We start from the raw sequence: 14,920 nt of genomic DNA on the forward strand, positions 1-14,920 counted from the left end.
AGGAAGCTTGACTTAGTGTCTCCCCTTCCTCTCGGCACTCTTTCGGGTGTCGGGCGCGGAGGTACATAGCCTCTTAGCCCGGCACCCATTCTGTTGTCTTCTCTTGTGTTGTCCTTGCCGTCTGCCGGCCTAGTGGCTGGCCGCCGGTAGGGGGGTGTTCGCTAGTTCTCTTGCTGTCGGTCGGCGGTGGTCTTATGCCCTTGCTGGCCTTTGTTGGCCGGTCTCCTTGCTCACCTGCCGGCCGCTTTGAGTGGCGGCCGGCAGCCGGGCGCTACCTGGGGTGGATGCCAGCCGGCAGGGTTTACTCACCGCTGCCGGGCCGGCCTGCTACATCACTCGGTTGGCCGGCCACTAAGAGTGATGGCTGGCAGCTGGGTGCCAACCGGGTAGCTATGGATCGGCAACCACTACCGACCGGTTCAGGCATAGGAACTGGAGTTCTCCCCCGTCTGGGTGATCCTAAGTTGTATACTTGAGACCTACCCTTGGAAAAGGGGGTGGGGGTGCTGACCGGCAAGAGCCGGCCGGCACACCACCCTCATGTACTGTATCAGTTCTTCCCTGTTTAGTGTCTTCTACCAGGGGAGAACATGATGTAGTAGGTTACAACACTGTCTTTTCTAACTTACTTGTGTTGCCTTGTACAATCACTTGGTGTTGCCTTACAGGGATGAAAAGAGAACTCTTTTCATCTTTAGCCAGAATGGTAAAATCTTACCTTAGGTGTGAGCTACACCTAATTTCCCTCGGGAAATATGATCTTTGGTTATTCTAGCAAAGACTAACCATTTGATTTTAATGGCTGGTGGGCTTCCACAGGTGATTGTGGGGGATTCACAAGTATGCGTCTTTTCCTTATTCTTTGTGGTCTTGCACGACCCGTTGTTGTTGGCCTTACAGATAAGAAAGTGGGTTCTTTCTTGTCTACTATCCGGTATTTTAAAATCATTCCTTAGGGGGGGCTACACCTTCTTCCTTTGGAAATTTTCCATTGGTTAATCTGGCATAGATTAACTATACGATTTTATGATTTGGAAGGCTACAACAATCGGGTGTGCGGGAAATACAAGGATGTGTCTTTCCGTTTTGTTATGCTACTGTGCATATCCAGTGATACGTAGTTCACTTGATACTCATGGAAATTTCTTCTCTTTACAGGAGGACCATCCGTAGTGCGGATGTATTTCTGCAACGTCCGCAGTAGGGCTTCTGCGGACATGGTTCTGAAGGAGACGTGTGGCATGCGCTGTCTCCACGGATGTTCTCCGGTATTGGGTTCCCCAGGTATGTTTCATATGCACTAACCTATCTATTGAGGTTTTTTCTTTTCGCTTCGCTCAAAATCCGTTTTCGTCTCCCCTACAACGGTGGATTCAAGGGATATAGCTAGGGAGAAGCTTCGTACCTGGGTGAGGGGCTTTCAGAAGATTACCTCTGGACCTTATCTTCCAAATGAGAAGATGAGGGCTTTCTTTTTCTAGGGCATCAACTGTTACAGTGATTCCCCAACCTCAAGAGGAGGTCCCTTTATTTCAGATCCCGTGGATGCTGAAGTCACGGTCGCCTTGCTTAGCATCCAGTTGGACGACAGGATGCCAGACGTGTCCGAACGTCTGGAGGAAGACCTCCTGGCAGAAGGCCAGGATGAAGTTCGAGCTCCGGACAAGGTAGCGGAAGAGGCCGAGAGAGGTCGGCTGCTCCGGTTCAGGTCCTTCAACCTGCTCCCTCAACATCATCTGCTCTCGCAGTAGAGCAGGCCCTCCCTCCATTGTTGGCTTGATCCAACAAAGGCAGAGGGAGAAGAATGGGAAGGCAGCTGCATTGTAACTGCAGGGGCACATCCGGACTGCTAGGTCCGGTGGAAGGAGGTACCAGCTTCAAAGGAAGAGACAGAGCCGAAGGAGGTCGTAGTGATAGACCATGCTAGGCTCATGCCTTGCTTTCTTCTTCGATGAAAGATAGGGGCTTCATGAACTCAAAGGTAGCTGTATTTGAGTAAGAGGCTCCCTTCCTTTGTGTCCTCTCCTGCCACAGCCTTCTCCCTTTTTCGCTGAAAGGGTTTGCGGCGGTTTTGAAAACAGTCGAGGCTGGCAAGCCTTTCCCCTCCCTGCTGGAGTGTAAACCCTTGTTGCTGGCCTTTAGAAAGGAAGATTTAGTAAGCAAAACAAGGACTGGAAGGACGTCCATCTTACCTTCTCAGTCCAGATGTGGGAGGCGGATTTTGCCGGATGCCGGTTCGGCGAGATCCTCTCTAAGCTGTCTGGCTTTCTTTTGCGGAGAGAACTCTTGACAAAAGAAAGACTGGCTGCCTCTTTGTCTCTTCAGTCCACGTTTGAGACGATGACAAGTGATCCCAGGGTCCATGAAACGTTCATGGTTGTGATCAAGACTCATCTGGCCACTGTGACGAAGGATCTCTACAGCTCCGTCAGGGCGAAGAGAACCTGTAGGGAATTCGTGTTCGCCCGGGCTACGATGAGGCACGAGCCAAGGAAACTAATCTCCTCCAACAGTTGGGACAAAGACCTTTTCCCTAGTGAGTCGGTCAAAAAGGTTGATAGGGCCACCATGGACGATAGAAATCTTCTCCAGGAGTGGGGCCTGTCTACCAAGAGAAATTCTTCCCCGGATGGGGTCCCCAACCTTGGAGGAAGACTAAAAGGATTAGGATACTTTCTCGGCCAGCTAAGTCAAGTAGACATCAGCAGCAACAGCATTTGCTGATGCCCTCAGTGCCCCAGATGGTGGCAAAAAACCCCGACCACACTTCAGTGGGTTCCCCAATTCGTGTCGACACAGTCTCCGGCATTCAACCCATCGTTCGTAGGTCAGTCAACTGCCTGTCGAACAAGCCTAGAGGAGCAGCCAGAATTTCGTCTAGGCGCCCCTCAAGGAGAAGGGGTTTCATGGGTGGTCGCGGTCAGAGAGGCAAGACCTCAGGACAACAGTCCGAGCGAGATGATATTGGTAGAAGGGAGTCTCCAACGCTTTTGGGATCGGTGGACCTTCGATCCCTGGGTCCACAGCCTACTCAAGAAGGGACTGGGCTGGAGCTGGTACAGCACTCCATCCCCATACCCTCGGCGTTTTTCCGATACTCCACCCCCGTTCTGGAGGAGTTCATTCATGAACTGTTAGAGGAAAAGTGATCCGAAGGGTAAAGTCCATCTAATTCCAAGGGAGGCTGTTTTGTGTTCTCAAGAAAGACTCGGAAAACTCGGAGTCATTCTGGACTTGTCGCCACTTAACAAGTTCATAGCGAACTACTGGTTCAAGATGCTAACAATACAACACATAAGGACCTTACTGCCCAAGAGGGCATTTACCGCCTCCATAGTTTTGTCAGACGCCTATCGGCACGTTCCAATCTATTGTCGATTCCCCTCCTACCTAAGGTTAAGGCTACAACGAAGACTATACGTCTTCAAAGCCATGCCTCTCGGGCTTAAAATAGCCCCAAGGATTTTCACGATGCTTGCGAACGTAGTTCTTAGTCAATTACGCCTAAAGGGAATTCAGGTAGTAGCCTACCTGGATTTTTGGCTGGTGTGGGCAGCACCCAGGACAGAATGCTTGCAAGCTTCCCTGTATGTGATCCATTTCCTAGATTATCTAGGCTTCAAGATCAACAGGAAAAGTCTCAACTTCCTCCATCTCTAAGTTCCGGTGGGTGTGAATCCACTGGGACCTAATGTCACACCGTTTTCTCCGTCATGGCGGAGAAAAGAAAGGAGATAGCTGGTTCTGTCAAGAGACTTCTAGATTCCGTATGGATATCAGATGCGAACTGGAGAGTGTACTGGGGTCTCTCCAGTTTTCTTCGGTGACAGACCCGGTGCTAAGAGCACAGCTAAAGGATGCAACCGGAGATTGGAGTAGTTATGCATCAGATGCGCGAAGAGATCTGAGAAGACCAGTTCCGCTTCGTCGAAATACTCTTCTCAGGCCTTGGTCCCAAGCCAGACTCCTTAGGAAGTCGGTTCTTCTTCATCCACCTCCCCCGTCGGTGACGAGTCACTCAGACGCCTCGAAGGAGGGATGGGGAGTTCACTCTCATCAGAAAAAGGCCCAAAGGTCTTGGTCCAGTCTATTCAAGACCTCTCACAGTCATTTTTGAGAGACTATGACAGTCCTTCTTTCCTTAAAGAAAGTCTCCCCGCATCGCTCGATCCACATTAGGTTGGTGCTGGACAGCGGGGGAGTTGTGAGATGCTTGAATCGACAAGGATCAGGGTCGCCACCTCTCAACCAGGTGATGTTGGCCATCTTCCGATTTGGGGGAAGAAGAAATGGTACCTGTCAGCAGTTCACCTTTAAGGAGTCCGCAATGTGACAGCGGACGCTCTATCCAGGTTCACACCGATAGAGTCGGAATGGTTCCTAGACGCAGGACCATTCTCCTTCATTCTGAGTCAAGTCCCAGAACTGCGGCTAGACCTCTTTGCGACGAAAGACAACAAGAAGTTGCCCCTGTTTGTGTCCCCGTACGAGGACCCCTTGGCGGAAGCAGTGGACGCGATGTCCCTCGACTGGAACAGATGGTTCAGGATTTATCTGTTCCCTCCTTACAACCTTCTGTTGAGGGTCCTCAACAAACTGAGATCATTTAAGGGAGTAGCGGCAGTAGTGGCCCACAAGTGGCCGAACAGTGTGGGGTTCCCTCTGGCATTGGAACTACGATTGGAGTTTCGACCGCTACCAGATCCAGTTCTGACCCAGTGAGTCCAGAAGTCAATTGTCTGCGCTTCATCACAGAAAACCCGGACCCAGCAGCTCATGATTTCTTTCCTTAACAGGTGAGAAAGTGTTTCGGGATTTCGAAAGCCAGCATGGACTTCCTAGAGGATTATAAGTGCAAACCTTTTATAAGGCAATATGAGTCATCTTGGAGAGAATGGGTAGCCCTTGTCAGACGAAGATTCCGCAGGAGATCACGACGGACTTCTGCTTGTCTTTCTTCATCCATCTCCATGGTTATGGATCGGTAACTAACACGATTTTATCATGTAGGCCTGCTTTGACAAGACCCATTCTATATGCCTTCCAGGTCGACCTCGCTAACGAGATCTTTTATAAAAGTTCCGAAAGCCTGCGCTAGGCTCAGACCTTTAGCACCTCCAAAGCCCAATTCATGGTCTTTAGAAAAGTTCTTCATGTTGCTTCGCTGTTGAACAATAAGGAGTGTGCGTTAAAGGATTTGACCCATAAGTTATCCTCCTTTTTGCACTCGCGTCCGGGGCCAGGGTTAGTGAGACCATACCCCTCTCGAGAGAGGAAGGTCATGTTCAGTTCCTGGATGGGTGAACTGAACCTATTTCCGGATCCTACGTTTCTCACCAAGACCGAGTTACCCACCATCAGGTGGGGTCCCTGAAGAATCTGCCCTCTGAAAGAAGATGCATCTCTATGTCCAGTAGAATGCCTAAAGGTCTATCTTCGTAGAACTTCAGACTTCAAGGATGGCCATCTGGCCAGGGGAGAAACGTCAGGCTCAAAATTTATTACTGAAACAACTCAGGGCGAAAATCACATATATTATTCGCAGAGCGGATCCTGACTGTTCACCCACAGGTCACGATCCGAGGAAAGTTGCTTCATCCTTAAACTTCTTTAGTTGTAGGGATTTTGGACATCTTCGTTCGTACACTGGCTGGAAGTCTTCCAGAGTGTTCTTTCGTCACTATGCGAAGCAAGTGCAGCAACTAAGAGGTTCTGTGGTGGCAGTGGGTTGCGTCGTTAACCCTGCTGTTTAACTCTGCGAGGAACAGTAGCTTAATTGGGACAATTAATTCCAGGGTGAGTATGTAGTCACATGTTGTACTACAAACTATGTGAGGGTACTGGGTGACCCACGTTCACTGTTCCACTTTCAAAGGTGAACCCAGCATAAGTGCAAACATGTGTGCCGAGCGTTTCTAACGCTAATGTGACTGATTAGTAAAACAGACTTTTGACTTTGATACTTTGGTATCTTAAAAGTGGCTCCAATGTTTTTTCTTTCAGACAAACAAGTTTCTGTTTACTATCATACTTATGCTTAAAGTTTTAGTTATCCTCCTCTTATATATAGATATATATATATATATATATGAGTGTGGTTAACCTGTTTGTTTATTGTCTGTCAATAAACTGGTTCTTGAGAACCTTGCGTCTCCTTCACCTGTGAGCATTCATTCTATGTATATTTACCCGGGGATAATTCTAATAGAATGTTCCCTTATGCAAGCTAATACTGCATTGGTTTATGCTTCCCCTTAGCTGGAGGACTCCATCCCATAAAGGGATGGTGACGGATTTACGAGTTTCCTCCTAAGCGGATATGAACCTTTGCCCAATACGTGTTTTGAGCGGAGGACTGGTCGATATTTCATATTGACACAGTGATTCTTTTCGAACTTCGCTTACCCAGTATGGGGTGAGACCACTATACTTGCTTGCCTGGGGTTCATACTTAGATATATGTACTCTTCGAGACTTTCCCAGAGTCTAGTAAGACTCTTCCCTGTTGGGGGCAGGAAGCTCTATCATGGTTTATGATTAGTTGAAAAGATGTATGACGGTAACATCTTAGGTCTCTAGGTCGCGTCGACTGGGGGAAATACTTCTGAGGAGTACGGCACATTTTGAGAATCCACAGATACAGTAATGCTCTGGTATACTTCCATCAGGACGACATGGCTTGAGCCCAAAAAACGGATTTTGAGCGAAGCGAAAAATCTATTTTTGGGTAAGATAGCCATGTCGTCCTGATGGACCCGCCCTTCCCTTTCAATGAAAGGGCCGTAGGACCCCTCCCTACATACAGTATCTGTAGCACCTCGTGTTTCGCTACAAGGAATGCAGATGGCGCCAGAATCGGCGCAGGGCACGCTTACGAAACGGGAGAAGAGAGGGCCTTACGAACGGCTCTCCCCTTTTTCTTTCTCGTTTTCGTTTTCTTGCCATTTGACCCCTACGAAGTGTTAACTCTATTCGGGGTAAAGATTGCTATGAGGCGTGTCAAGAATACGTCCACTGATATTTACGATATCCCTAAGGTCTTTTTTAGGGATACTCGCTCCAGGAGTTAGAATTCTGGGTACCTTAAGGTAAATTCTCTGGGAATATCGCCGTAGTTGTAATATACCCTAGGAAGCTGCCTTTAAGGAACTTCCATCAGGACGACATGGCTATCTTACCCAAAAATAGATTTTTCGCTTCGCTCAAAATCCGTTATATATAATATTTTTTTTTAACTTTAGCCATAAACAAATGAATAAGGATGAATGTTCAAATAGGTACATTTTAAAAAAATACATACCTAACAGATATTGTCAAAAACAAAGAAAAATGCATGGAAAATACAGATCATATATATGGTACATTGCTAGCAAATGATTATATGGTACCCCAAAAAAAATACTGATGTGCATATGATTCGGTAACTTGTAAAGAATAGTTGTCACCATTGTCAATTATACAGATTATTATAATAAAGTAACAAATAAGTAAATTTGTTACCTTGGCAAAGATATAAGTTTAGTGCACAAACATAAATTCCTGGTACGTACACGCACCACGGTTTCGTATATATATTTATATATAGGGCTTATATATTTTATTAGATGCCCATAGATTCATTATTTTAACATTTAGGGATTATATATTTTATTAGGTCCCAAAAAAGGATTTATATTTTAAATGTTTTTAAAATGTTTTTAAAATGCAAATGTTTCTAGATTCTCTTCAACTACATATTACTAGCGTACTGATCGCTTTTCGTGCACAACACTTTTCCAAGATGATTTTATTCCTTTGAGTGAATGAAGGAACCAATTTCAAACGGCTTTAAATTGAAACGAATAAGGAGTTTTGTCTGGATATGGCAAAACGTTCAGTTTGAGCTCCATCTTACTTTTCCTTAACCTACGCCAAACAAAAATGTTAATGGCGATAAATATCATCACCGTAACACTGATTGCTGCTAGTAACACGTAGAAACGAAGATCTGCATAAGTTGGTGACGGGTGGTCCATCTCGGTTAATTTCATCAACCGCTTAGCCACTCGTGCGTTGTATGGGAGAGGTAAAGATGGAATTGTAGTGGACCACGTGAAATTCACGAAGTAGGACCGTTCTCTGATGATAGTGTTAATTCCTCGGACCGTGTAATTCGTGGACGTACCGATGCAACCATCTGCTGCAACGAAGATTTGGGAATAGGACGTGGATACGTTTGGGCATGATACATTGAAGCTGGCCTTGTCGTATCATATCCACGAGCCGTTGTTCAGTCTGCAATTGAACTTATTATCGTCAAAGGGATAAAATTTTATCAGACAACTTTCATGTGTATGGGAGAGAGCACCGTTTAGCATTATACCTAACTCGCATGAATCCATTGATTTTTTATGGAATTCAAAGGAGTCAGGTATACATATTATTTTATTCATTGCGTCTGAACAGTGAGTTCATTTATTTAAGTCTTTAATGATCGTATATGTTTCCTTGTCCGGGGAAATCAATACGTGTCCTTTCAAACTGGATATTACTGGGCTTGAGTTATTCGTCATGAAAGTTGGAAATGGTGATATCCTGTATGATTTCCAGGCATCAGAAGAATCAAAGGGAATTGTAATCATAATCCTGTAATTTTCAACGCTTACTGTAATTAGGCTGTAATAAAATTCTAACCTACGTGCGTCTAACAAAGGAATATAACCTAATTTCTCCCGTCCGTTTTCCACAATTAACGTTAAGTCTCTTATCGGCAACAAATACGGTGACAGAACACCTTTAGTCGCTAATGTAATAGCTTCCACACAGTCTTTAGATTTCTCAATGAAATGTGCAATTTTATTATGGATATGATCTATTTTTGAATTATGATACGTTAACGTTGCCAACAAGTCCTGTACTTCCATAATCTGACTGATATTACTAGAATGTTCGTTCACCAAACTCATAATTTGATTGATTGAAGTTAACTGATTCCTTAGTTCTGATAAAATCAATTCATTTTCATGAGTCAAAAACTCAATTTCTTATTTTGATTACTAATCTTAAGACGATTTGAAATCCATAAGCCTAAACTTGCAATGGATCCAAAGATGTTTAGTGCAGCAAAAATAAACGGGTTACGTTTTTCAAGGTTAGTGTGTCTTACTGTCCACATCAAAAGGTCACGAGCAAAAGATTCTGCCTCGTAAGTCTTATTTTGCAAGTCGTCGGTGCAAGCAAACTCTCTGTATGAAAAGGAAAGTGTCTTCTATGCATTTCATTTAATGAAGCAGCAAACCTTGAAATGGCTCTCTTTAAGCTAGTGACGTCATTCTCTGGGAAAAAATTGCTTTCATGCGTACTTCGATAACTATGTTACTTGATGTAATAAAAACGTCTTCTGTTCTCTACTATAGTGCCATATTTAAAATCTATACTTTTAGTTTTAGAGCTCTTCCCACACGAGAAAAATGTCTGAGCGAACAGTATCACTCCTAACAATAAAAACTTCATCTTGGAAACCTGTAATGAGAAAAATATATGTAATTACTCCTGTATTAAGAAGAAAAAAAAATATAAGTTTCATAGATAAAAAATAAAAAAAAATTCCTTCGCTTCCTTCTCTCTTATTTTAATTTCTTATGTGAGCCAGTGGTACAATTCTCTCATCAGTGGGTTGGGATACGTTTTAAACTCTAAATCTATTGGCCGTTAATGTTTCCAAAATGCTAAATGTGCCTTCAAACTTAGGTGTTACTTTATAATTGAGTCCTTTACGTACATTTACCTGTATGTATACATTATCACCCACGGTATATGTTTTAGTAGGCTTCGCTATTTTATCATGATTCCTTTTCATTATGATTTGTGACTCTTCTAAATTCTTTCGAAGGATATCAAAACAACTTTTGCTTGCATTTATACATTCTTTTAAAGGATTTGATAAATTAGTTGTAGGCGTTAATACATGGAAAGGCGTTCTAACTGGGGTACCATACAATGCCTCGTGCGGCGACATTTTATTTGATATATGATATGAGTGATTCAGAGTACTTAGTACCTCAGGTATTGCAATATCCCAGTTAGGGTCTGATCCCCCTAGTGTTAATCTTAATATATTTAAAACCTTCCTATTACTCTTTCCACTAGCCCATTCGACTCTGGGTGATATATCATGGTATTTATTTTCTTTATGCCAAGGAATTCACACAATGAGGTAAGGAAATGATTATTAAATTCTCCACCCGAGTCTGATATTATCATATGTGGAATTCCATGTTTACAAATGTAACACTCGTAAAACTTCCTAGCGCATTCAATCGCAGTTTTAGTTTTAAGCGCTATCGGTTCTGTATATCGATTAAAAGCATCTACAATTACTAAGAGGTGCTTATTTGCTCTGTCTGACTCGTAAAATCCTGTTAATAAATCTAAATGTATCCTTTCAAATGGTTGATTGGGCACGGGATAAGCCCCTAGGCTGACAGGTGTTTTCATGTGCCCTTTGTTTTCCTGACAAGTGCAACAATTAGCTATGTGTTTTTTATATCTGTAAGCATCGTATGCCAATCAAACAATGATTTGGCTTTCTGTGACATTATGGAGAACCCCGGGTGTCCATGCAATGGATTTGCATGCAACCAATTTAGGACAGTGGATATAAGTGAGATTGGTACCACTACCTGGTCGTTAGTCACATGTGGTGTATTGCGGGTTTTCCTTGTCATGGATCTACACAGAATATTGTCTTTGATTATATAATTCTGCTGCGTATACTTTGTATATTCCTTTTCCTTACGATTTCCTTCCAAAGCATTTATAATTTTTGCTATTTTCTGATCTTTTCTTTGCTCAGTCTGTAATAATTCAGCGCTCCAGCCCAGATCTTCCTGTTCAGATATAGTTTTAACAATAGGCATGGAGGTTGATATATCTATTAATTTAGCTAATGGCTCCGTACAAGATGACACGGGGTTGCGTGATAATGCATCAGCAATGATATTTGCTTTCCCTGGTAAATACCCGATTCTCGTGCCAAAGTCTTGAATGATCAAATGCCACCGAGTTCGTTTGGGGCTGTGACTAAAGCCTTTAAAGAAGTCAGTTAGGGGTTTATGATCAGTAAGAACCTTGACGGGATAACCGTATATTATGAACTTAATATGCACTAGTGAATTAACAATAGCTAGTCCTTACTTGTCTATTACTGCGTACTTACTTTCGGAAGTTCTCAGTTTTCGAGAATAAAAAGCTATCGGGAAAAATTGTTTTTCATATTGCGGAAGCAATACCCATCCTACTCCTAAGTCTGAGGCGTCTGTTGCAATGAAGAATTCCTTACCGAAGTCAGGAAATTTTAAGATAGGAGAACTACACAGTTCATCTTTTAAGGTATTAAACGCCTGTTGATGCTGCTCAGACCATATGAAATCTACGCCCTTCTTCGTAAGATCAGTTAGGGGAGCGGCTATTATTGAATAATTGCGATTAAAACGTCTGTAATATCCACTACACCCCAGATATTGCTGTATTCCCTTGACATTAGTAGGTATCGGAAAGTTACGGATAGCCGACACCTTATCGTGGACTACGTTAAGACCTTGGCTAGACACCGTAAAACCCAAATAGACCAATTCTGTTTTGAAAAAACTCACACTTACTAATCTTTACCCTTAAGTTATGTTGTCTTAGTCTCTGTAGTACTAGTTCTAGTTTACGTAGATGTTCTTCTAAGGTATTGGAAAAGATTACAAGGTCGTCAATATAGGCATGCAATATATCCCCTAGCAAGTCTCCAAACACTATGTTAATCATTCTAGTAAATGTTATGGGAGCACAACATAAACCAAAAGGCATAAGTAAAAATTCATAATGTCCCCTGGCTGTGCTGAAGGCAGTGTATGGGATACTATTTTCTTCTAATGATATCTGGGAAAAGCCTTTAAGTAAGTCCAAACTGGTAAAATATTTATTCTGACCTAACAAAGATAAAATATCGTCAGTATATGGCACTGGGAATCGAACAGGGATCGTTTCCTCATTCTAGCGATGGAAATCTACGCAGATACGCCATGTTCGATCTTTTTTCGGTACAACTATTAATGGAAAATTATAAGGGCTGTTCGACTTCCTAATGGCTCCTTCTTCTAGCATTTTACCTACTTCATCATTTATCTGATTCTGGAATTTCATAGGGAGTCTGTACGAGGGTATATAGATAATTTTCTGCTTGTCCTTTAACCTTATTTGATGTTCGATAACATCTGTTTTTCCTAAGGATCCATCCGTAGTGGAAAAAACATCATGATATTCACTTAAAAGTCCAAAACATTTCTGCTGAATTTCTTCTTGAATGTCTTTATTGATTTTATTTTTAATAGATTGGAAAAGGGATTCATCCAAAACTGATTGAGCGTGATTGATTTCAGCGACGGTAAGAATACGATGTTTATAAACTTCTACATCCAAGATATGTTGAGTTTTGTGAATTACTAAAGTGGTATTTAAATGATTACAGACTTCAATATTGCATTGTTGTTGTGAGCCTACTGTATAAATAGCTTGTGTCATGGACAATCCGTTAGTTTTTAAAGTGTCGGAAAGGATTAATATTTCAGATCCCGGTAACGATTTCTTTACTTGCACTATTAAATTCGAAGGTACGTTCGGCTCGATAGATTGCGTGCAAGATGATATTACGGGTGAACGAGAATTCTGTTGCGTCGCGTATATTATTTCTTTATTAATGAGACAAGTTATTGGTTCTTCAACGTAAGTTACTGTTTTATTTGTCGTCTCCTTTTTATCCAAAACTGATTTTAAGGTATTAGAAGACTTACAGAATTTTCCTTTGATATACATGCCGTGCTTGGCAGGGGCTAAGATAATGTATTGATTACCCATAGACGGGTATCCTATAATTACAGCTGGATACATATAAATTTTTTTTAGAACAAAAAAGGTATCGGCAAACGTGCGCTTACCGACCTTGTACTGAACATGAGTTACGCCTATTACATTTAATTCATTATTTCCTATACCCGAGAGCCTTACTCCGGACTTCTCTATAGGGAAGCTCGAAAACAACAAATGATGTGTCCTCAAATCCATGATATTACGTGGACTACCAGAGTCAAAAAATAATGTAAATGATCTGTGTTCTAAATTTACAGCATATAATGTTGGTCGTAATTCATTTTGACTTATTATTGTATAAATTTGTTGCAAATCTACGGGAGCATGCACTGATTCATTTGATTCGGTCGTGTGTTTCATAGGAAAATCCATTGCCTCACAATGATCTGATAAAACATTAAATGGATTATTTAACACTACTGATGTTGATTTGAATGACCCAACATCACTCTCTTCCCCACTGGAGTTAATTATGTGGTGTTTGCTTTGCTCTGCACATTCTGAAAATTAGTCTGACCTTGCGAGTTCTGGCTAGACGGCCCAGTATCAGAGTTATTTGAAGAACTGTTTGTTTGTTTTTGATTCTGAACTGCATTGACGTTTGGCTGTTTCTTCTTATTGAACTGAGGATTTTTCTTTTTTTTCCAAATAGAACTGACTGGGGAATTGATTGTGGATTTGACTGTGTATTTCTAGGATTCTGTTGTGTCTTACGCGAGTAGCACTGACTATATGAATGAGCTGAACTATTATGTAACGAACAGAATCTCGTTCTGCAGTCTGTAATCAAGTGACCTTGACGTTTGCAATTATAACACGTCATTCCTGCGACTTGACTATTATTAACTACGTTTACTTGTTGTGGCTTTATTTCATTTTTTGCAAAAACTTGTGTAAACAAGGGATCAAGATCAGTACACTTAGACATGTGTTTCTTTATCTGTTTATATACGTCCAATTCTGTACTTGCTGGTGTTAACTTTTTATCAAACTACCGTACTAAAGCTTCTGGCAACATAAGTGTCATGCAAGTTAAATACATTAATCCTAAGAAATCTTTCACGGAGATGTTATCTCTAGTAACCCAAGTGGAATTACCTAAAATATCTTGATACTCGTGTAGCCTATCGGCAATGAGATCTGCTCTCTCTATAACATTAAGCAGAGTCATAGTGACTTGATTAAGTGTATTTCTTAATGTTAAAACTACTTCTAAGGCTTCCTCACCTCCATAGACCGCACGTAGCCTAACTTTGAAATCGTCCCATGTAACTGCCTCTTGAAATGAAACTCCCCTCAAGTACGCACTCGCATCTCCTTTAGAAAAGTCTATAAAACTTTTAGCTTCTTGCAATTGTACAAATGGGTCTATAATTTGTTTAGCATTTAAATGGGCGTTGACAGAAGAAATCCACGACTCAACATTCTGAGGTAAGAACCCATTGACTCGACCTTGAAAAGTAAGGATAGCTGATGGAGCATTTACTAACATAACAATGGGAGCGGGGTGTCATGTTTACTTTAACTTATTTTTCGTCTCTTCGATTCCTTGCAATCCTATCAAAATCTCTATATAAATACAGACGTCCACTGTGTAAACTCATAAGCACTATTCCATAAAGATTATAACAATCCCCCTTTACAATGATACTAATATAAAGATATTTCCGGAGAACTTTTGAAAGAAAACGGAATTAGCACAGAGAGAAAAAAAATTCTAGACGAGAATTCGAAGTTGAATATAGTTTCCTTTAATGAAAGAAAAAATGAAGATTAGCAAACAACTCACCCCAGCAATAATGGACAATCGACTCGTGATAACAACACTTCACTGTCTAAAACTGAAATGAATAAAGAAATGTACTTAGCTGAGTTTATATGGGCGAAGGGCGATGTCGTCATTTCCTCTCTCACTGGTTTGCGAGAGTTTTGCTGTTTGGGTGAATGTTTTCGGTCCGATTTCCCGTTGTAATGTTGAACGTAGTGTTTCCTGGATATGATTCTTGAATGTTTAATAAACGTTGAA

The sequence above is a fragment of the Palaemon carinicauda genome, chromosome 42 (assembly GCF_036898095.1).
Source record: "Palaemon carinicauda isolate YSFRI2023 chromosome 42, ASM3689809v2, whole genome shotgun sequence".
Taxonomy (NCBI): Eukaryota; Metazoa; Arthropoda; class Malacostraca; order Decapoda; family Palaemonidae; genus Palaemon; species Palaemon carinicauda.